Genomic DNA, 23,799 nt, shown 5'->3' with positions numbered 1-23,799 from the left:
GTTTTGACTGACCCGAAGCTGCTGCTGCTGCTGCTTTTTTTTGTGTGGTGGTGTTGGAAAAAACTTCACCTAGCTGTAGCCTAATGGGCTTAGGACACTCAAGGCTTGGCTACCCTACAGAGTTGCAGCGCTGGTGAGGGGGTTACAGCGCTGCAACTTAGGATGTGGCCACACTTGCAAAGCACGGCCAGCGCTGCAACTCCCTGGTTGCAGCGCTGGCTGTACACCCGGTCGAGCCTCGGGTGTAGGGGATCCAGCGCTGGTGATCCAGCGCTGGTCAGCAAGTGTGGACACCCACCAGCGCTTTTATTGACCTCTGTGGTATAAGGAGGTATCCCAGCATACCTTAGAAGCCTCTCTGGTAATCATGCACACTCCACTGCCCTGAGTTCAGCTGACCCCTCCTTTAAATGCCCCGGGAATTTTAAAAATCCCCTTCCTGTTTGCTCAGCCAGGTGTGAAGTGCAATCAATCAATCAGTGACCATGCCTCCATGCCCCAAACGAGCCCCAGCATGGAACAATTCAGAGCTGCAGGACCTCATCAGTGTTTGGGGTGAGGAGGCTGTGCAAGCACAGCTGCACTCCAGAAGGAGAAATTATGATACCTATGGGCAGATATCGCAGTCCTTGCTGAGAAGGGGCCATGAACGGGATGCGTTGCAGTGCAGGGTCAAAATAAAAGAGCTGAGGAGTGCTTACTGCAAAGCCCGTGAGGGAAATCGCCGCTCAGGAGCTGCCCCCACAACCTGCCGTTTTTACAAGGAGCTGGATGCCATACTTGGGTGTGACCCCACTGCCAATCCGAGGACCACGATGGAGAGTTCAGAGCAGGGAGAAGTGGGGGAGGGTGTAGAGGAAGCTGACAGTGAGGCTACTGGCGTGGAGGGAGACACCCCGGAGTCCCAGGAGGCATGCAGCCAGGAGCTCTTCTCAAGCCAGGAGGAGGCTAGCCAGTCGCAGCAGCAGCAGGAAGTTGCTGGTGAGGAAGAAACTGAGGAGCGTGCTCGGGGTAAGCAGATTTTTATGTTTTGGGAGAGGAGGGTTTGGGTTATGGCTGCCTGCATGCATGCCTAAACGTGGAATAGCCCATTGATTTGCTCTATCACGTCTCTGTAATCGGCCTCGGTAATCTCTTGAAAAGTTGCAGCCAGAGCGTGGGCAATTTGCTTTCTCAAGTTTATCGGGAGAGCCACCGTGGTCCTTGTCCCGGTCAGGCTAACTCGTCCGATCCACTGTGCAGCGAGGGGTGGGGGGACCATGGCTGCACACAGGCAAGCTGCATAGGGGCCAGGGCGGAATCCACATTGCTGTAGAAGACCCTCCCTCTCTTCCCAGGTAACACGCAGCAGTTATATATCTGGCAGTAGGAAACCCTGTTGAGAATTTAGGGATACTTGAGTGCAGGGCGCCAGGTTCGCGGTCCCCTCCCCAGCCCCGCGGTGCGTTCCGGTCTCCCCACTCCCTTCCCAGCAGGCAGCCAGCCCCGCGGTGCGCTCCAGTCTCCTTTTCCCCCCCCTTCCCCTTCCCAGCACGTAGCTAGCCCTGCGGTGCCCTCCGGTCTCCCCTCCCCCTTCCCAGCAGGAATCCAGTCCCGCGGTGCGCTCCGGTCTCCCCTCCCGCCCCTTCCCAGCACGTAGCTAGCCCCGCGGTACGCTCCGGTGTTCCCCCACCCCCCCTCCCAGCAGGCATCCAGCCCCACGGTGCGCTCCGGTGTTCCCCCACCCTTCCCAGCAGGCAGCCAGCACAGCTGTGCGTTTTCCCCCCCTCACCAGCAGGCCAGCATTAACGCGGACCCCCCCCCCCCCCGCCAGCAGCTCGCCACCTTCCTTTCACTACTGTCCCCTGTGCAGGACACCAGCTACCTCCTGTACCCAGTGCAGATAAACCCCAGTGACCCATCGGTCAATTCCCTCTCCCAGGTGCACTCGGGGCAGAAACACTCACCCCATTGCTCGCCATGACTTAGCTTCCCTGGCCTCTCTGTGTTATGTGAGGTATGTGGGAAGGATGCTACAAAAAATCTAAACGCCTTCACTGTGTGATAATAAACAATGTAGCCTCTGTGTATTACATGGTTCTATCTTTGTTTTTTCTAGTGACCTTGACTAATGCAGCCGGATCACCGGCCTCACATCGCTTGCAGAACTTGAGAAGAAATCCCAGAAAATCAAAAGAAGAATTGATCAAAGCAGTTATGAATCACTACAGCAGAGAAAGTAGGAAGACGCAGGAATGGAGAGAGAAAATGTATGAATGGAGAGAGAAAATGTATGACTGGAGGCAAACAGAAAGCAGGAGAAAGGAATTGGCTATCAAAAAAACCTCAAAGCAGATGATAAGCCTCCTGGCTCGCCAAACTGAGTCTTTCGAGTCTCTCGTAGCCATGCAGGCAGATATGTACCGTGGTATCCCACAGCCCTCCCAAAGCTCTCTTTCTTGTTCCCCAGTATTTGCACAAAACACTTTTCTCCAGCAGCCAGTTTCTTATTACCCCCAGCTGCCCCCAACACCTGTACGATCACCTACCAGCCCTGATAACTATAATTCTTACCCTGTGCACTCCACCCCCATTACCCTGCAGCATAGTAATCCTGAAGTGCAGCAGACATTGAACAGTAATCCATACAGGACATATTCAAACCTCTGAATGTACAGTCCACCACCCTAACCCCTCTGGCCTTTTATGTACTGTATTTTGAATAAAGGATTTTATGGCTTTTACAATATGTTTTATTATTGCAGGAAGTGGTAAATATTGTACCCCAAGGTAGAACAAAGCACAGGAAAGGCACCAAACATTACTGTTGGCTCTCAGCATCAAATTGCTCCCTTAAAGCATCCCTAATCCTTGAAGCCCTTTCCTGGGCCTCCCTAGTAGCCCTGCTCTCTGGCTGTGCAAATTCATCCTCTAGCCGTCGAACCTCGGAGATCCATTCCTCACTGAATCTTTCACCCTTCCCTTCACAAATATTATGGAGGGTACAGCACGCGGATATAACAGCGGAGATGCTGCTTCCCCCAAATCTAGCTTCCCATAAAGACAACGCCAGCGGGCTTTCAAACGGCCAAAAGCACACTCCACAGTCATTCTGCACCGGCTCAGCCTGTAGTTGAACCGGTCCTTGCTCCTGTCAAGCTTCCCTGTATACGGTTTCATGAGCCATGGCATTAAGGGGTAAGCGGGGTCTCCAAGGATCACAGTGGGCATTTCGACATCCCCTACTGTGATCTTGCGGTCTGGGAAAAAAGTCCCGGCCCTCAGCCTCTTGAACAGGGAACTGTTCAGAAAGATGCGTGCATCGTGCACCTTTCCAGGCCATCCTGAGTAAATGTCAGTGAAACGCCCACGGTGATCCACAAGCGCTTGCAGAACCACGGAGAAATACCCCTTGCGATTAACGTACTCTGATGCCAGGTGGGGTGGTGACAGAATAGGAATATGCGTCCCATCTATTGCCCCTCCACAGTTAGGGAACCCCATTTCTGCAAAGCCATCCACAATGTCCTGCACGTTCCCAAGAGTCACGGTTCTTCTTAGCAGGGTGCGATTAATGGCTGTGCAAACTTGCATCAGCACCATTCCAACGGTAGACTTTCCCACTCCAAACTGGTTCGCCACCGATTGGTAGCTGTCTGGAGTTGCCAGCTTCCAGATTGCAATAGCCACCTGCTTCTCCACTGGCAGGGCAGCTCTCAATCTCGTGTCCCTGCGCCGCAGGGTAGGGGCGAGCTCAGCACACAGTGACATGAAAGTGGCTTTTCTCATCCGAAAGTTCTGCAGCCACTGCTCGTCATCCCAGGCTTGCAGGACGATGTGATCCCACCACTGAGTGCTGGTTTCCCGAGCCCAAAGGCGCCGTTCCATGGTGCTGAGCACGTCTGTTACTGCCACAAGCAATTGAGTGTCTTCAGCGTCAGGTGTTTCAATATCATCGTCTCACTCCTCACTGTCACTTTGCAGCTGAAGGAATAGCTCCACTGCCATGCGTGATGTGCTGGCAACATTCATCAGCAAGGTCCTCAGCAGCTCAGGCTCCATTTATAACAAAAATCTCAGAAATCGCGCTGCAGAATCACAAAGCCGCCAAACTGCTCGGAATGTGTAGCAAAGCACCACGGGGCGTTGGAACAGGAAGCGGAAAGACCCGCACACTTCCTTCCCCTTCCCACAAGCCACAGCGCCAAAATGGGACGAGGTGCTCTGTGGGATAGCTGCCCACAATGCACCACTCCCAACAGCGCTGCAAGTGCTGTAAATGTGGCCACACTGCAGTGCTGGTAGCTGTCAGTGTGGCCACACTGCAGCGCTGGCCCTACACAGCTGTACGAACACAGCTGTTACTACCAGCGCTGCAAAACTGTAAGTGTAGCCATACCCTTACTTTCATGCTGAATACTTTTTTGCCAAACGACGGGGTGACTTAGGGTAGTTTTGGGAGGGATGCTATACAGAATACATATTGTTCAAGAGTTAATTTTTTAAAAATCCTATAGACAAGTTGGTCCTTGAATGAAACCCTCCCTACATGCAGAGTATCATCCAGCACATTACAAAGAATACTCAAAGGGTTTTTTAAATAGTGCCTAATTGATGTGACTATCTGACTTCATTGTGGGGCCCCCACTCTGAATTCTTTCTCCTTCCCTTGCACAGGCTTATTCCCCAAAAGGTGGGGGGGAGGAAGGGGCAGTAGTGCCTGCCTTGAAGACTGTTGTACTAGTCAGTGATTTTTCCCCACACTGTTGTACCCTGAAGAATGTAAAATGAAATGCAAGTAATTCTGGTTCTGTCTCCAATGAGATAATATTGTAGCTGAAATATTGACACTCTTTGCTTCTCTAGTTTCCAGTACTGACTGCAGTGGTGATGTCCAGCTAGCGTTTCTAACCTCACAACCAGTAAATATATTAGCATTTTGCAGTCTCCATTACAAGAAGAAAAGATTAGTAATCACCCTTGCAAGATACTGGCTTTCTTCTCTTACTGGTACAGGTTAAGTTAATAGAAATTCTGTATAGCTTCTTCTGGTAATATATGTCCCTGGAGAGCAAGGTCGTTGCAAATGATACAACTGAATGAGTAGAGAAAGATGGAAATGTGATCTGAGATTCCTTCAGTCTCTCTCATCCTGCACTCTCCATGTGTTACGGGAGAGTGTATTTACGTCACTGTGTCTTACATAAGGACATTGATCTATAATGTGGTAGCTCCTGAGGCTGTGTGGGTCTTACAAGGCTCTTGTATAATTGGTTCAGTATGTGCCCAGTGGAGAGCTGTGTAGCATTTATATACAACTTTGCAGCTGCATAGAAAGATCTTGGATTATGGAGTCTGTGTAGCTCTTGAATTCTTAAAAATTAAACCTTGATTCTGTTAGTTTTTTTCCAGCTTCTTGGACTTTTAGTGCCCGCCGGTAAGCAAAAGAAGACATAATTGAACTCGCTATAAATCCGACTTGCCACATTGCGTTAGCTAGCAAAGGCCTAGTAATCAAGTTTAGTATCTGAATGAAATATCAGTGTCAACTATGAATAAGCAAGGTATTGTGCTTGGGTTGGTGGCTTTTCCTGGACTATCTTGCAAGGCTGCCATAAATCTTCTTGCTCCAGGCTTGCTAAATCACTTGTTAAACTGACTTCCTTTCAAACCCATTATATTCCTTTTGGAAATGGGTTGACCAATGTATAGGTTGTGGAATAAACTGAATCCTAAATACTGGAGACTTACTGTGGAGGCACAGTGCTCAGCTTTTGGAGAGACTGGCTTGTAAATAAAAGTTGATCCAATATAGAAATCTTGGGAATTCAGAAAACTTTCTTAAAACCAGGGTCATGCTTTTTTGTGGTTGAGGTCATGCTTTCTGAGTTGGTGAGAATGATATAAGTTAGTGATTAAGAATTAAGTGTCCTGTTGTTACCTCTTGGTTTCCATTCAGAACCTAAACAAAGAACAGTGTCTTGGGAACAAAGTACTCAGAACTATGTGAAATATCAAAACCTGACATTAAAAATGTATTTTGGTTGTTTGCGACACTTACAGCACATATAGGCTTGGGTTGTCTGAGTCGCTGGGTGAGAATTTCTGGATTTGTCGGTGTCCCAGTGCATACAGTACTGACGCACTATTGAGGAATCTGATACAAATGCATCTTTCATGATTGCTTGTCACAGTGTTAACCAGCAAGCAACAAACAGATTAACTGCAATCCAGTGAACTACATGGGTTTCGACATTTGCATAGAAGTCTTGTGATGTTTCTGGTTTAGAAAGCAAATAGATAGTTTTACTGCAACATGTTATCCGATATACCTGTTCAGTCTGAACCCTTCTCCACTTAAAAACAAAACAAAACAAAACATTTTTTACACATATGTACAGTAAAAATGGAGCAGAAACTCAAAGTTGAAGCAAAGCTCAAAGGCTAGAGTCTGAAGTATAGACACTGCAGGTGGGCACTGCATAGATTTTCACAAGACTGCGCTATATTCACTGTGAACTCCCAGTGAGACAGACAGACAGACAAGACTGAGGCAATGCTGATAGGAAGTGCTTCAAAGAATGTCTCCTTTGTAATGCTTCTGGCTGCAGAGGATGTCTGCCCTGCGATGAAGTTGGTTGACAACCTTGATGTTCGTTTTGGACTTGTAGGAGTTCAGCTATCTGAATAGCCATGGTGGCAATAGCCCATATTCATCTGCAACTGGTGAGAAGATTTTGCCTGATCCTATGAGGTGTGGCACTGTCCAGTGATGCATGTTTGTGACTTTCAGACCTAACGTATTGCAACTTTTTATATGTAGGAGTGAAGCCATGCACCCTGACCAATCTCCAGCTCATGCTAAGCAGACAGTCTGCTGCATTTTGGAACGTGGGTCACTGTGAGCCCATCTTTGATGTGATGTCTGCACAAGCTCCCTATTAAACTGAGTCCAGGTTGAGGTCTGTGTCCTGACAGTGAAAGGCCTCTCTGGGATTGGTCCTGCTACCTGAGAGATCACCTGTCTTATGTCAGTGCCTGGGGCCTCCCTGGCAGCTCGATTCCCATGGACTTGAACACAACAGGGATGTGCTGAATTCATGAGACAGGTTTTTTTGAGGAGCTGGACCTAAACTGGAAAACTCTCTTGTTTAAGAGAGAAGTGACCATGGACTTCACGGCTTTGAGAACTTAATGCAAAACCAATTTATTTGACTTGGCTTTCCCTCCATAAATTTTCCATATTGGGTTGTGAAAAGCTTTGCATGAGACATGAAAGCTCCCTCTTAAATTAATTGAGCTCTTTCTCATGTAAGCTGGAGGTAGTGGGAGAGAGAAAAGAGATCTTGCCATGTATTAAATAACAAGATCTCTGGCAGTACAGCCATGTGGGTCATACAGGTATCTAGGTAAAGAGGGAGTTTTAAGTCTCCTGGTCTTGGTTGGCCTAAAGCTAATACCCAGTGACACCTTAGGGAGGCCTTTGCCTTGAACTGAACAGATGAAGGCAATACAAATGCTAAACATATCTCTAATACTGTTACCTTTCCAGGTTGCCATTTAGGAATTTTTCAGTTAGAAGTGCCTTAGAAAATCCGGTGGATAGAGAGAGTCAAATTCTGACTTGGCAGCCGGTCTGTCTGATCTTTGGTAAATGCAGATGTGCATCTTGGAACAATTTACTCCTGGTAGCATTCAGTGGTACTAGTGCAACTGTATACTCTGACATATAGAGCATGGCTTCAGAAGGTAATTTAAACAAATGGTGTGCCACTTCCAATTTTACAGGCTTCTAATCTAGAAGCCAAAACTGTTCTTATGATTCCATCTTGCCCACCCTAGTCATACCAATTCTCACGTAACCTGCCAAGTTTGCAAAGAGGGGGGAGGTGCCCTTCTCACTCTGGCTGTGCAGAATTACTCTGTAGCAGCAGCATTTAGAGGTATTTCTGTATAAAGGGTGAAGAGTGTGAGGTGGCTTTCAGTCAGTCTGAACCAACCAGTTTGATCGTATGGTATATGAAGTTAGTGTGTCTTACTTTCTCAATTTGTGTCTCTGGGTCTCCCAATTCTGTGCTAACATGTTGTCTCTCTATTGGAGGCATCTTAAATTGACTTTGGTTACAAAATTCCCATGCAGCCAGCTAACAAAATTAGATGACTAAATTCTAGGTTTTGTTCTGCATGGTTGAGTTTCCTGAGTGTTTCTGGTTAGCGCTGGATACTCAGTAACTGTCAGACACCTCACAATCTTCTTACTGGATGCTCTTCTGCAAGGATAGTTTAGCAAAAACTGGTCAATGGGTTCTTGGCATAATCTGTAGCCATTCCCACTTGTGCTGCTTGAAGAAAATACCTCTGGCTCTATGGGATGGGGAATGTTAATGAATTGTACAGCAGAGTTCCTATTAAAAACTATGAACTATATGGTAAACTTGCCTGCATTAGCACTTAGCATGTGAACAAGAACTTAGATTTAATATATTTGGCCAGCAAAGGATTTTGGGTCCATCCTCCCATTGCTAAATTGAAGGGGATACAGATGGGTCTTGTACAAGTTTTCACTCCTACTAGTATTAATGGGTGGCACTTGCTTTTCCTGGGAAAAGTGATGAGCAGAATCCTCTGAGTGGACAAAGCAGAATTTAACAGTTGGACAGGTGTGGAAGAAGAACACATGTCACAAAGTAGGATCGAGAAATGATTCTTTTGTGCTGTTGAATTTTTTTTGGCCTGTTCACAGGCAGTTGTGAATATATGGAGTTCTTGAAATACAAAGTTCATTCAGCAGCCACATGCATCTGCAGTTTTGCATTCTGTATATCTTGTTTACAGGATTTATTGAGCCGTTGTTCATTGTACCTTGTCTTTTTATTAGCTGGGGCTAATTTGGTTACACGGTTCTTACTTTGTTTTCTGTTTAAACTTTTTTTCCTTATTATGATAGACTAATTTAGTATCCATGTCCGGTTTTTCTATGAAAGTTACTGTCTTCAGCCTATTAAAGCTAGTGTTGGACATTTGATCAGTCCAAAAATAGTTGGTCACTTGACTAGTCAAATATTGTCAGATATTTTAAAGCATTAGGTCAGTAACAAAAGCATAAGACTTCATGGTTTGTAGTAGGTTTAGCTGTGGATGATACTTACACCTCATTACAAAAAACAAGTTGCTTAAGTTATTTTAACTTGTGAAGCACAAAGAACTAAAGTTCTAAAACAGAAAGAGGCAGCATGATGCAACCTGACAAGTAGGCTGCTGCCTACTTCAGGGCATTCGGGCTGGAATACTTGACAGGATTTGACCATGTTCAATAATAAAGGGTGAATTGACCAGCTTACCAAGTCTACTTAAAAACAAAACATCACTAAGTGCATAGTATAAGTACTTGTTTATCTGGTTTTCCCCATGATTGATAAAACCCCCAGAAGACAAGACAGGGGTAATACACTGCATTTATAGAGCCAGGCTGTCTGGTTAAAAGGCAAGTAAGCAATACCATCATACACACGGAGAAATTGAGGCACTCAAGTTGCCTCAGGACATGCAGCAAATCAAATCCTGATTTCTTGACCTTTAGTCTAACATTTCAACCAGCTTGCTTCCTTCGTTAATGTACAGACCAAATATAAAGCTATTGCTTAGTAATTCCCTGAGTTTTTAGCAGTTAGCTGATCTGTAGCAGTATGCGTGAGTAATAGAAAAAATTCACAATCCAAAAATTCAAAACTATAAAGTTTAGTGTTGCTGATTTGTTTTAAGACCCCAGAATGCTTCCTTAGGTTGGATTTGTTTGTTTGTTTTTTTTGTTTTCCTGTGGTTTGTGTGCGGATAAAGAGGCTTTGTTCTCTGCAGGCTCCTGAGCATAGGGTTTACGAGGAGAGGCACTGAGTGAGTTCGAGGCTGTGGCTTTACACCCACGTGCCCTTGCTGCATTTACCTGTATTTAGTGCATGGCTCAGATTAAGTATTTGTCTTTCAGTATTTAAACATTCCCAAGAAATTAAATCTTTTAAGAACATTATTCTTCACACCAAATGCCTATGGAAGCCCAGTCTTATTCTGCCCATGTTCTTGTGTTGGCTGGTATCCTTGTTATTCAGAGTTAGATGTACAGTAGCAGACCAAAATGTAAAAGCTAAAATTAGATTTTTCAAATCACAATTCTGAAACCACCTCCAAAATAGCAATGTCTCCCAGCTCGGAGAGCGCACACATGCCCCTCACTTCTTACCTTATGAAATTGGTGGGTGTATCAATTGCTCATGCAAGTTGGGAACTATAATAGCACTGATGTGAGTCAGGCATCGAGAGCTCTGGCACTGTTCAGATTTCCCCTTGAAACTCTCCAAAGGCACCTGAGTCCTGGGCTGCAGCCGAGAGCCAGCTCTTCAGAAATAGCATACATCATTATTTTCAGAGTGTGCATGAATGGAGGCTACAAGTATGAGACCACAAAATTCACTCAGACTCCTGACCTTAAGGCAGGACACACACAAGATATGTTTTGTATTTTGCACAGGCGTTTGGAAACCAGGCATGAGACACATTGGTTCAGAGTCTGAGAGACTCTCTTATTTTGACAATGTGCATCAGTATTGACAAGGAACAGAACCTTTTATTTCTTACACCCCAACCTGGACCCATTCTGTTGTACACCTTGGGGACCTCAAGCCCAGCAAGTTAGGCAAAGGCTGTTACCCCACCAAGCTCATTCCTTCCTGTGGTCATAGTGGTCCTACATAAGTGTTTGAAAGTGGTAGGGTGTTGGGTATAATGCTTTAAAGGATTCCTATATAGCATAATTGTGATCCAACAGGTTGCAATGGTGAGTCATAAACACATAGCTTAACCTCCCTCCTGTCTATCTGGTAGCACTCTGTGTAGTATCTGAGTACAAATAATGATATGGTGCCTCTCCTCTAGCCCCTTTCGTTCGAGGAGCAAACATTCTAAACAAGAATTAAGCTTTACTGCACCCCATGAGGTAGGTATGTAGTAGCTCTATTGTACAGGGTCATGAAACTGAGGCAGAGGGGGAAATGACTTGCTTATCAGCCAGAACTCTTGATAAAACGTATCCTCCCAGTTCCTTATTCTGATCAGTAGATCCACAACCCTTTCTTTACAGAATGTCTCTCTTCCTCCACTTGGTTACAACCATTGAAAATAAGGAGAGAGGGGGATTCCTTGCCGTCTTGATAGATTTTTTTTTTTAAAGGGGGGAGGCGAGGGAATGCCTTTCCGGAACTTGCAAACTCCGTGTGCATGTGTTTGTGGGAGAGAAGGTACTGTGTATTGTGAGACCGAGCGCCAGCATGTTCAGCGGGATCCGGAACTTGCAAACTCCGTGTGCATGTGTTTGTGGGAGAGAAGGTACTGTGTATTGGGAGACCGAGCGCCAGCATGTTCAGCAGGATCCCTCAGCAAGGTGAGAGGCTGTAGCAATCCCGTTCATGTAAAAGACTCTCCCATTGAGACTCGGTAGGATTTAATTTGTCTTTTCTGATGGCTCACAAATGAAGAGGAACATGTGTTGTTATGTAGGGTGACCAGATGTCTCAATTTTATAGGGACAGTACCAATTTTGGGGTCTTTCTTATATAGGCTCCTATTACCCTCCATCACCTGTCTCAATTTTTCACACTTGATGTCTAGTCATCCTATTAGGAGAGAGAGTCCTAAAACTAGTTTTAATGCGGTGGGTGTTATGTAACACTCAAATTGACTATGCTTCTCCCAGAGGCTGCTCCTTTATGGAGTTTTTGCTTTCTAGGTATGTTTGTTTTTTTTTCACCTCAAGACGAGTAGCCTCCTAGCTGAGTGCTTAACCATTTCTGATTCCTTGAACTGAATCCGGGTACTTGTGCCAGAAATGGCCTGTTAGCTCCTATGAATTAGTTGTAGACCAAAGTGAAAGCCAGTACTTCAAAAAGATAGTATGTGGAGCTATTGCAGTGGGAGGCTGTCTCTTAAACATGGCCTCCCTCATAGTTGGCTTTGCCATAAGACAGACGAAATTTTAAACTAATTTTTGACTTGGGCCCCCTGAAATATGCATTTAACCTAACTGAAGCTGTCATGGGGAATAAAATGAAGTAACAAAGGGTAAAGAGTGAAGCAGACACTTGGCATTTACAACACAAGCAAACTATTAATTGAAATAAGTGTTAGAATCTCCTCTAGCCTCAGGAGGCTGTTAGTGGCTTATTGAGAGGTTTGGGGAGGAAGGACTGAATGAGCATGTGTTTCTGGTTAGGTACCTTTACCCTGCAGATTTCTGCTGCTTAGAGAGTGAGTGTTTCTATGGCTTTGTTTGAACCAAACTTTGTAATGAAACATAAGCTGCAGTGAAAAATGGGTGACTGCCATTCTGGTACTTTTCTTTACATCTTATAAATCTTACTGAAGTCACATTTCAAAGTTGAGGCAAAAGCAGCTTGTAATTCTCTAAGCCAAAAGATGGATGTAGAGCAGCCCCAAAAGGTTAATGGGCTGTAGTGAGCTTTGACTTGGCCATTGTTACTACTACTACCTTGTCCGTATGTCCCCCTCCCTACCCCAGAGACCTTCAGAAACGTTTGGGAGGCAGGGAGAAGGTATTGCAGGGAACCTTGACACCAGTGTGACTGACTGTGGTGTAAAATAATGAGGAAGAACTCAAAACCTGGGAGCTGAATGAACATGGCTGTGGATTACAAGTGACAAACCCATTCCACTGAGGTATGGTTTGGATGTTTCTGATGAGTTTCCTGACTTGGTGTGATGGTCCTTTACCTCTTTCGTCAGTTTAAAAAGTTCTGGACCCAGTTTCTTTTTTGTAATCCCAATGCTTTATTATGGAGTTTCGTTACCACCTTGTTGCCTGCTGGCTTTGCAGCAGAGACACTGCTGTAACCTTGTTGGGGTTTCAGTTCAACTCATTTTAATATGACTAGCTAATATCCTTCTGGGCCAGTGCAAGTAACAACAATAGGTATCTGATGTGGGGAGAAGTCACTTTACATAACAAGAGATTTCAAGAAACACTTGAGCAATTCAGTATGGCACTTCTGATTTGACGCACATGTGAGATATAGACTGGGCAGGGCTGCAGCTTTCTGGTGCTCTTTTTTCTTTGAGGGTTAATGTGTTTGAAGTCTTTTTAGCTCTTAAAATTTAAGTGTTGCTGCCCTTTCTGAAAACGTCCACTTTGTTAAACTCTGGGACCTCTACCTGCTGAATCTGAAAACATTCTTGTATGTAGTCAGAGTGGTGGGACTGACCACAAGATTTTAAAATGAATCTTGTTTGGCAGTAATTTTTACCAGTCATTAAATAAGCTAATTAGGCCTTGGAAGTATTTTTGATTCTGTTGCATTCTTGGAATTGTAAGTAATAGTGTAGTCTTTTAAACAGATTTGTACGTGAGTGATTTGACCATTTCAATTCTCTATTAGGTCAAATGCAGACTAAAGTTACTAGGTTTGGCAGAAACATAAAAACACTGAATTAAATGCATGCATCTCTGAGAAGTAAACAGTAGCTGTTTTAAAAAAGTCAATATTTTGAGGCGGAGAGAGTGAGTAGCTTGAACAAGAGTGTGTGTTTATAAAATGTCCCTAGCTACAAAGGCCTGATTCTGCAGACTGCTCTTTCTGAGTGGACCCCTGCAATTGCTTGGGGCCCTAGCCCTGTCGGCAGAAGGGCTGCACGTGGGGTGTACTCTGAAGGATTGGGGCCTGTTAGCTCTGGTAAACGGTATACATGCGTGAGTTCTGTACTCTACCAATCACAGTGGCAATATTGGCCTTGTAGTTAAGGACTCTTGCCATGTTCACTGTGAATCTGCTTAGGAGCTGATAACTTGATCCTGAGAATCTGCTCTGGGCTAAAATTTGGTGCATGAGATTTGACTTTTCATATTTTCCTACTTTATTTGGTTCAGATGCTCTGTCTGCTCTAGAAATACAGGTTTCAGATGTCTTTCTGGGCAAACTGAACAGATTACTGAGATCTGGGACCTGTCATATACTTGAAGAAATGCTTAGCATTCACAATGCTTTTCATCCTCAACATGCTATATAGACATATTCTATTTACTGTTTATTACAACAATGCCCCAAATGTGCTAAGCAGTATACAGGGATATAGGAAAGAACAGCCCGACCCTGAAGAACTTACCAAGACACAGTGCGGGGGGACAGAGAGATAACATACAAGCAGTGTGGTCATGTATTGTTGGTACTAATTTTGTTTAAAAACCATTTCTCTAGCCATTGATGGCATCTCCTTTTGTCTCTAATTAAGACTTATAAATGTGTGTAGGGGGGAGGTGTAGATCCCACTTACAGATGGGAAAACTTTAGGCACAGAAGTGAGGGGATTTCTCTAAGGTCATACAGCTGGCCAGCAGCAGCAGTTAGAACTCAGGAGCCCCAGCTCTGTAACAGGGCCACTCTACAAACTTGTATTTTTTCATATGCTTGTGTAAAGTATATTAATTATTCATTCATTAATTCTCCTGCTCATGGAGTGTGAAGTGTACACCTCAGATCACCTGATTCTGGGGAGCCCGGTCTCGTGCCAGTGTTGCTGCCCACTCTGTATTAAGGCTGAGGCAGATGAGGCTGGAAGTCATGATATCCCTCTGGCATGCACAATGCTGTCTGTGAGATGTTCCCCATCCAGCTTTTGTTGGATAGAATGCATAAAACTGGTGGGCTGGTATAGACACCAGCATATGGAGCAGAAGGCCAAGCCACCTAAGTTGGGGTTGTCACCTGGGAAGACCTTTTAGGCTAGTTGATTTGATGCCTGACATCCTTGTTCGTAACTATATGCCTTCAATAGTTGTTGCTGTTTGATGTTGGAGGAGTCCAGTTGGCATATTTGTATGTGTGTGACCCAGGTTTCAGAGCTATGCAAAAGGACAGAAACGACTGCTGCTTCATAGATACACATTTTAGTCTGAATTGATGTGTGGCCTTGATGCAACAGACAGTTCCAAAGAGCCTACATGATGCTTCCCAATTCAGTGTTTTATGTCAGCAAGGCAACTTTACTTTTCATAGTGACAACAGAGCAAGATAATAAAATGAGGTGACAAATTCAACACATTGACCATTGATTACGTAGAGGGGTAGAGGTCTGTCAGCCACTTTGATCAGTCGGGTTTTCTTCCAATTGACTTGAAGACCAAGCTTACTTGCTTCTTCCATAAATATATCAGGGAATTGCTGAGATTAGTTTGTGAAGATGCGAAGATAGCAGCGTCATCCACATTCCAGGTCTGTTCTGAAAATGTCATGCAGCACCATTCTCAATATGTGACTAGTAACAGTTTACATCATTTGATCAGTAACGGTGTTGAACAGATTAGAGACAGCCACAAAACCTGGATGGGCGCTGCTGTTGTACTCACACTAAGCGGATGTCCTAGTATGTAAGCACACACAGCTCACTCTTTGGCAGTGCATTTCTATGAGAAGGTTGAGGAGTTTGCCAGATGCACCACGAGCCTGCAGGCGGAAAGGGAGCGATGATTAACCGAGTCAAAGGCCACTTTACGTCAGCAAAGGCTGTATACATCTTGCTCTTCCTGTGCCAAAACTTTCGGGCTTATTCAGTAATTTGTGTAATGGTAAAAATCTGCTCTGTGGCTGATTGGCTGGGCATAACCCCATCTTGCTTATTGGGGGCTAACACACTCAAGAAGAACCAGCATAAACAGTTTGCTTGGAATGATAGCACAATGATACTATGGTGATTGGAACACACCAAAGCATTCTTTCCCCTTCCAAAAATGGGAGGGTAATCCCACGGAGCCATAATGTGTATTATATGTATAAAATAGGTGAAAGTGATTAACGGGTTGGTCATCACTGTGAGAATGTGGCTGGCCCTGATTTGCTGAATCTCCTTTCTTGAAATCACTGGGTCTGGGAAATGAAGATATTTCATCCCTGAGAGATAAAACACTGCTGATTACAGTAGCCTGCATGATCCTGGGCGCTCACAACTGTATGACATTTACAAGAGGTTTACTGGTTCTGATGCTTACTTGTGTTTCCATAGAAAATGCTGTCTGATCATGGCAAACTGCAGAAGGTGCTTTTTGGAAACTTGTTTGAATGTCTCTTTAAAAAAAACAAAACAAAAAACCAAAAACCAGTTGGGATTTATAAACTTTGAAGAGAACAGGTGACTGATTAAGAGGGATCTGGAATGCTTGGTAAACTGAGTGCAAATAAACAATTAGTTTTATTATGCCTAAACATATACATATAGGAACAAAGAATGTAGCCCATGCTTACAGGGTGGGGAACTCTATCCTGGAAAAGATTTGGGGATCTTGTTGGAAAATAAGCTGAACTTGAGCTCCCAGTGTGACGCGGTGGTCAGAAGGGCTAACGCAATCCTTGGATGCGTAAACAGGGGAATTTCTAGTAGAGACGTTACTTTATTTCTGTATTTGGCACTGGTGCAATTGTTAGCTGAATACAAAGTCTGATTCTCATGTCCACAGTTCAAGAAGGATGTTGATGAACTGCAGAGGGTTCAGAGAGGAGCCACGAGAACAACTGAAGGATTAGAAATCGTGCGTTATAGTGTATTGAGCTCCTCGACTCAATCTGTTTATCTTAAGGTTAAGGATTGACTTGATCAGTCTATAAGTATCTGCAAGGGGAACAATTACTTGATAGTGGGCTCTTGAGTCTAGGAGAGACAAGGTAGAACATGATCCAATGGCTGGAAGTTGAAGCTAGACAAATTCAGACTAGAAATATGGCACATTTGTAACAGTGAGAGTAATTAACCATTGGAACAATTTACCAGTCTAAATTATTATTATAAGAGTCTACATTATTGTCCATTTAAAAACCAAGATTAGATGTTTTTCTAAACGGTATACTCTAGGAATTACTTTGGGGCAGTTCTATGGCCTGTGTTATACAGGAGGTCAAACTAAATAATCATGATGGTACTTTCTGGCTTTGGACAATAATATATATAATAAATAAAAGCTGTCATCTGCTTTTTCTTTTCCCACACTTCGTAGTTGAAATTCTGGACTGAAAAGAAACCACTTCCTCCTTCTCCTCCTCCTCCTCCTCCTTTCTGCCAGGTTTATTCAATGTCTAGTAGTGTCATTGCACTCATTTTCCAGTTGTGAACTTAATCACTGGATGATGGAAAAATCCCCATGTGCACTTGGGTAATTGTCAGTGATGAAAGTGCATGATTTTTAAACTGGGTTTTTTTCCCAGTCATGCCCTAATATTGTACTGAAAAACTTGTCATTTTTACTAGTGCATGACCGTGTCAATAAATTCTGAGCTGTGATCTCCCAGATTTAGGACAAAATTCTCTTTCAGAGCCATCTATGCTTAATATTCTGCACTTACGTCACATGTGCCTCTTACAGTAATCATATGGTCATAACACTGTCTCAGGTATGACATTTTTCTAAATCTGGTGTAGGCTGTTGCTTTATCTTTGTATCAGAGGGGTAGCCGTGTTAGTCTGGATCTGTAAAAGCAGCAAAGAGTCCTGTGGCACCTTATAGACTAACAGACGTTTTGGAGCGTGAGCTTTCATGGGTGAATACCCACTTCGTCAGATGCACTTCGTCATGCATCTGAAGAAGTGGGTATTCACCCACAATAGCTCATGCTCCAAAACGTCTGTTAGTCTATAAGGTGCCACAGGACTCTTTGCTGCTTTATCTTTGAACGTCTTACAGGGCCTGAAAAAGTATTTTTCTTTAACTTCTGCAGATCATTTGCAAAGACCTTGAGCAGGCTGCTCAGTAAAGCACCCAGTAGCAATCGGCTTGGCCATTAGAGGAAGCATGAACAGAATAGCTTTCTATCTCCAGCTTCATAATTATCTGATTGTTTGCTTAACGGCTTTATTAATGCTGACCTCCAACTCTTTCCTTGTCATCAAAAAGTATTCATTATTGATGTCTTAATTTGAGCGAAGTGTATATTTAGTGGGCTTTGCTACAGTATTATCCCATTTTTTTGAATCTGTTGTGTTCCCAGTATCCCAACAGCTTTGTAAGGACTCTGTGCTGGTATTGGGGGGTTGGTCTTTCCCAAAGTGTACTTTAAAAAGACTGAGCATGCCGCTTCCTCCATCTTTCCTCATACACACTGCAGGGAAGCTATTCTGTATAGTTCAGTTACTCAGCAGAGAGACTGGTGGCTGCTGCTGTTCGGCATTCTTGGTACAAAGCCTGCTGTGACAACTTTCTTCCTGCATGTGACTGCGTTTCCAAAACTGCTGCTAAGCAACTCTGTCTGATGTTCAGTGCTCTAATATAGTATCAGTGAGTAACAGTCTTGCTGGGCTGACATTATTCCCTCCAGCTCTGCTGACAGCAGCGAGAACATTAGTAAGCTAAGAAACATGTTCATTAAGAGACAGGTGATCTTACAAGCTGGTCTTGACACTGGCAGGCGGAATGATTTGGACACGTTAGCTGAAATGTTTGGCCTGAGTCCTGCTCCCACTGTCAATTGGTTCTGGTCACAGTAACAGTAAATCAGTTGCAGTTTAATGGGATGCTCTCTTGTACAAGCTATCCTATCACTTTAATATGATATTTTATCACAGTTGTTTCACTGATCTGACCTTGTTAGAGACAGTTGGTTTTTAGTTATTAACTGTTCGGCAGTTTTGCAGTAAAATGCACTTAAGATTTTAGAAGTGTCTTAAATCTAAAGTGCATCTCAGAGTTTAAAAACCACACATAAATAGGTAGTCAGGTGTGAAGTATAATATTAATCTCTTGCTGGAGTGTTAGGCACTCATTAGACAGCCCCTGTTCCAGAGACCTTTTTCAGATGTTGCTCTGTGTGTATTTACCTTAACAGTCTCATCCGTAGAAACAGTAAAACCTGAGAAATATCCTGCTGTAGAAAAGCCCCAAAGTAAAGAGGAGATTGTCATTTATAAATGAACAAATTAATAAGTTCCTCTGTGTACTCCACCCCTACCTGTCATTGGGATGCCCAGGTCAGTGGTGTACAGAGGAGTTAAACAGTGCTGTTGGTTTGTTATGGAATTAACCATAAGAATATTCAGCTGGAAGCCTACCAATGATGGAATAGGCTATGCCTTTCTCAGTCTGATAGGGGCTAACTCTCATCAATCAACTATACCAGTACAAATGCTTGGGTGTGATTTCCTCCCAGCCAGTGGATGGAGACAGTGTCCTGTGATTATAGCATCTTCTCCCAGCGTTCAGATATGTCCAGATTTCAGCATTCATGAACTGGAATATTATACTAGGTATCACTAACGTTATCACAAACAGGCCCAACTGACAGCGTAGATGAGCTCTTGGTAGTCTGCTCTTCCATAGAGTGGTTTTAAAAAAATAATCCATACAGTAAAATCCATGTATTAACTGCATATCAGTTGTTTAAATGGGATTAGAATAGATCTCTAGACTGGCTTGTATGAACTTGGAGGTATAGATAGCTGTTATCACAGGACTCTATAACCTTTTGTTCTAGACTGTGATGTCATGAGCTATAACAATAGAGTTTATACTGATCTTTCTATTAACTGGTGTGAAACGAAGCAAACAAATTTATATCTCATATGTTTTAGTTCACTAACGTATTTCAAGTGATGATAGAATTGGTCACTGTACTTAATGAACAGTTGGAAATATACTTTAAAAAAATCAGTCTCCACAGCAGTTTTACACACATGAATATCTTGACCTGGGCTGAGTAGACTCCCCACAATGGCCCTGCTGAGGCCCGGGTTGAACTTGCTTTGTAAAAAGCATTTCAGCTTTCTTCTGACTAATGGCTTTTCCTCCTCTTTTTCCCTGTTCTGTTTCCAGGCAACCTGGCCTCCCGCAGGATCTGTGCCCCCTAATGACGTCCTTGCACCTCTCCTCCCTTCTCTTTTCTCTCCCCCTCAGATGCTCAGCTTTTCTCCTCCGATGATGAGGTGCAGAGCTGAACACATGCAAGCTGCTTTTCATCTCTGCTTCCACGTGCAGTGTGATGTGCACTTCTCTACATGTGTGGGAAAGACAGCAGATAGACTTGAGCAAGCTGCATTGTATCGTCTGATTTACTAGGCCTTTCCAGACATGTCCCATTATTTTCATAGCCAGTGACATTAAAATAAGGGGGTAATCAGAGCACTTGGCCTGTGCTCCATGGAATGTGGGCCAGTGCTGGATAACTTCTTCAACGTGATTTCCCTCGTACCCTCACCTCATTTTTTATTTGTTTCACATCTCTGCGTCTCAGTCAGACTGCCAGCAAGCTAAATTGTGTGGTGGAAAAATGTCCAGTTCAGACTAGGCTGAGGCACTGTGCCCAAACCTGCTTTTGAATAAAGAGTGGATTTAGGCCTTGTCTGCCTGCGAGTTATGCCAATTTAACTAAAATTGATATATGTAGGCTGGTGACTATGCATTTATATAAACCAGATTGTGTGCATCCACATAGAGGTTTGCACTGGTTTAACTAAATTTACTAAAACCAGTTTGTTAGTCAACCTAGTGCAACTTCTGTGTTTAGGCAAGGCCGATAACTCTTGACTTTAATTTGAATAGAACTAGTGGCAATGAACGTAGAAGTGTTCAGCATGTCAGCGTGTGTGTGTGTGTGTGTGTGTGTGTGTGTGTGTGAGAGAGAGACTGACTGACATACTCTTACTAATAGTATCCATTTCTGAATGTTACTTTCACTAAGGGCATGCCTACACTTCCCATTTAATGCAGAAAAAGTCTCTTTTTTGCACAAAAGCTGCGGGAGCGTCTACACTTGCCAATGACATTTTGTGGCTAAACTCAGAAGTTTGACCGCAAAAAGAAAACCACCTCCACGAGAGCCGTACAGCTCTTACCGGTGATGCTTTTGCGGTGATGTGCAAGTGAAGACACGTTCTTCCTGTTTACAGAGCTTTTAGCCTCCACAGGATATCCCACAGTGTCACTCTGGCCAGCAGCGCTGCTCCTCTGATGCCAGGTAAACAGACATCCACTCCTCTCCCTCTGAAGCCCTGGGAACTTTGAAACTCCCCTTCCTGTTTTCATGACAAGTGCTCACTTACCTGGCCAGGTGACAATGCCTGCTCCGGGGAGCAAATACTGGGCTACTGGAACTGATCAGTGTTTGGGGAGAGGAGGCTCTTCAGGGACCCAGGATGCCCCGTGAACCCCTCTGCCCCCTTCCCACAAGACCTATCATCAAAATGGAGAGAGCTGCACTGTGGGAGAGCTGCCCTCAGAGCACTGTTCTCATGGGCGATGGAAATGCTCAAATGTAAACACTCTGGTGCCTGTGGAAGTAAGTGAGTACACAAACCTGCGCTTTTCTTTTAAAGTTCACTGTCATTGGAAACTGACAGCGCAAAAACTCTGCAAGTGTAGACAAGGCCTAAGGCTGTCTACACGACAGACCTTAAAGCAGCACAGCTGCAGCGCTGTAAGGCCCCCTGTGTAGCCAATCTATGCCCAAGGGAGACCTGCAAAGGGTGAGGGTCTTGGAGCCCTGGCTCCAGTCTGAGCCTGAATGTGTACACCACAATTAAACAGCCCCTTAGTCTGAGCCATGTGGTCACATGTCAGCTAGCACAGGCCTACTGCAGGTTTTTAACTGCAGTGTAGACGTACCTTAAAAACATTGACAGACGTTAAAGCTCCTGTGAAGTATCATCATCTCTTTATAAGGGATAGCCGAAGTCTTATAGTGAGTCAGGAGTCCTCATTTGCACATGCCTACTCTTAACCATTCGAAGATACTCTCGAAAGTGTGACCAGCCTCTGAGTTTGACTGTGTTTCTTTCCCTCTAACAGAGAGCACTAAATAGAAGGGCAATGGGGTAGATGACATACAATGCAGATTTGTTAAATTGAAAACAGAATGGGTTGATTTGTAGCAAAAAGTGCAATGAAATGCTAGATACACCTTTTACTTGAATCCTTTTGGTTCTGAACATGTAGAATTTGGATTGCTAAATCTTGCTATATATTTGCATTGACTTTTAGTGACAGAAAATTGCAGCCTTTGCTATGCCAAAGCAGAAAGGGTAGCAGCAGTTGGGACCAGGAGACTTCACACACCACCCTGAGTGAAGAATGTGGTACAGTAGAACCTCATCGTGACAAACTGACCAGTCAACCACACACCTCATTTTAACCAGAAGTACACAATCAGGCAGCAGCAGAGACAAAGAAAAGTGAATACAGTACAGTACTGTGGTAAATGTAAACTACTAAAAAAAAGGAAAGCAGCATTTTTCTTGTTCATAATGAAGTTTCAAAGCTGTATGAAGTCAATGTTCAGTTGTAAACTTTTGAAAGACCAGTTATGTTTTGTTCAGAGTTAGAAATGTTTGAGTTACGTCTCGGGAATGGAGGTTGTTTGTGACTCGGAGGTTCTACGATATAAGAAATCTTATACGCACTTCCAAAACTGTCTGAGGCAGTGGCAGGGCTGGTTTTTCTCACTTGAGCCTGCAAATGTCAGCTCTGGGTCAAACTGTGCTTAGCTGACATGATGTGACCCAGTCTACACTGACAGCTAAGTCCTAATCAGTATCATGTCTGCTAACTCTTTTGACCAGTCATGTTGAATCATGCTAATACTGTGTAATGTACGCATTCCCTACACATCAAGTCAACAAAGCTGAGGGTGACTGTCATGCTCCTGTGCAAACTGCTTAGGCTGCCTCCCCTGCTTGCAGGTATACCTGCTTCTTGGTTTACAGCTGAAAATGGCCATTTAGGTATATCCTTATTGTAGACTGAAATAACACTTAGCACTTATATCACCTCTTATCGGCTTTACAAAAGTGACTGAGTATTATTTGCAGTATGATTAAATGGCTCATTTATTCCTCTTCAGTGTCTCTCTTGCAATACCTCCCTTGCCTCTTCTGGGGAACTTAGCAGTCATCATTCTGTTCCCAGTGAACAAAACTTGTCATGATAGGTGTTACGTTAGCATTTTCCACAGCCGCTGGAGGAAACGTTCAACTCTCCATATATGTTTGTTTTTCTTCAAAGACATTAAATGGACTGTGTAGAAATGCAGTGCTGATGGCTGACTGTGTGTGGGGTGATTGTGATGAGCATAGGAGAATAGGGTCATATTGAATACAGACAACACTAGCTCCCCTGAAGTGAAGGCGCAGTTTTGGGGAGAGAAGGCTTTCTTACTCACTGTTTGTAGGATATTCTTGACTTGTAATTTCTTAATTCCAAAAATCTTCAACCTGTCGGTTGAGTGCCGAAGCCTGCAGGATGTTACTGTCATTCCCCATCCCCCTAGCCTCCAGAACAGCAGAAGCATTCTGCATTTGGCAAGGGTTCTCCCCCCAGCAGTGGAACTCCTCGTGCTCACTCTGCAAGAGCAATTTTATTTAGGGAAACTTTCACCTCTTATTGTACAACAGAATGCAAATTCTCTAGTAATTCACTAGATGAACTCAGCACAGAGACTGGTGTTCTAGAAGTGCTACATCACGGCCAAGATGTCCTACTTGCTGTGCTCAACTGCTCTCTTTTCTCATGCCCCACTGCTACCAGAACATGGAATGTCATGTTTCCCTTTGCAGGCAGTCTACTGCTTCCATTAAGATGCTGCCTGCTGCCAAAAGTTTCAGAAGTCAGCTTTGGAATTCAGTAGCTTCAGTTCCATTGTCACAAACATGCACTTTCTTAGGGCTTGGGGAAACTTACCGGTATAATTATACTGCAATAGTTATGCAGGTATAAGTCTATGTGGGAATAAAATGGTTCGCCTCAGGAGTTGTACCAATGCAGCTATAATAATATAGTTATACAGATATAATTAT

At 44.0% G+C, this 23,799-nt stretch overlaps 1 protein-coding gene across 6 annotated transcripts in view; it reads left to right on the top strand.

Annotated features, from left to right (window-relative positions):
• The window catches only part of SIK3 (SIK family kinase 3), a 153,268-nt gene that overhangs the window by 31,797 nt on the left and 97,672 nt on the right, over positions 1-23,799 (top strand). For 4 of the 6 annotated variants that reach the window (XM_050921879.1, XM_050921878.1, XM_050921876.1 and 1 more), the window contains exon 2: positions 21,989-22,201. The exons of the other annotated variants lie outside the window; for them this stretch is intronic. The gene's annotated coding sequence lies outside the window, so the exon portion shown is untranslated. The remainder of the gene's footprint in view (positions 1-21,988; positions 22,202-23,799) is intronic. 6 annotated transcript variants of the gene reach the window in all.

The sequence above is a fragment of the Gopherus flavomarginatus genome, chromosome 13 (assembly GCF_025201925.1).
Source record: "Gopherus flavomarginatus isolate rGopFla2 chromosome 13, rGopFla2.mat.asm, whole genome shotgun sequence".
In the NCBI taxonomy this organism is placed as follows: domain Eukaryota; kingdom Metazoa; phylum Chordata; order Testudines; family Testudinidae; genus Gopherus; species Gopherus flavomarginatus.
Note: the sequence above shows the minus strand (reverse complement) of the source record. Positions and strands in the feature narration are given on the sequence as shown.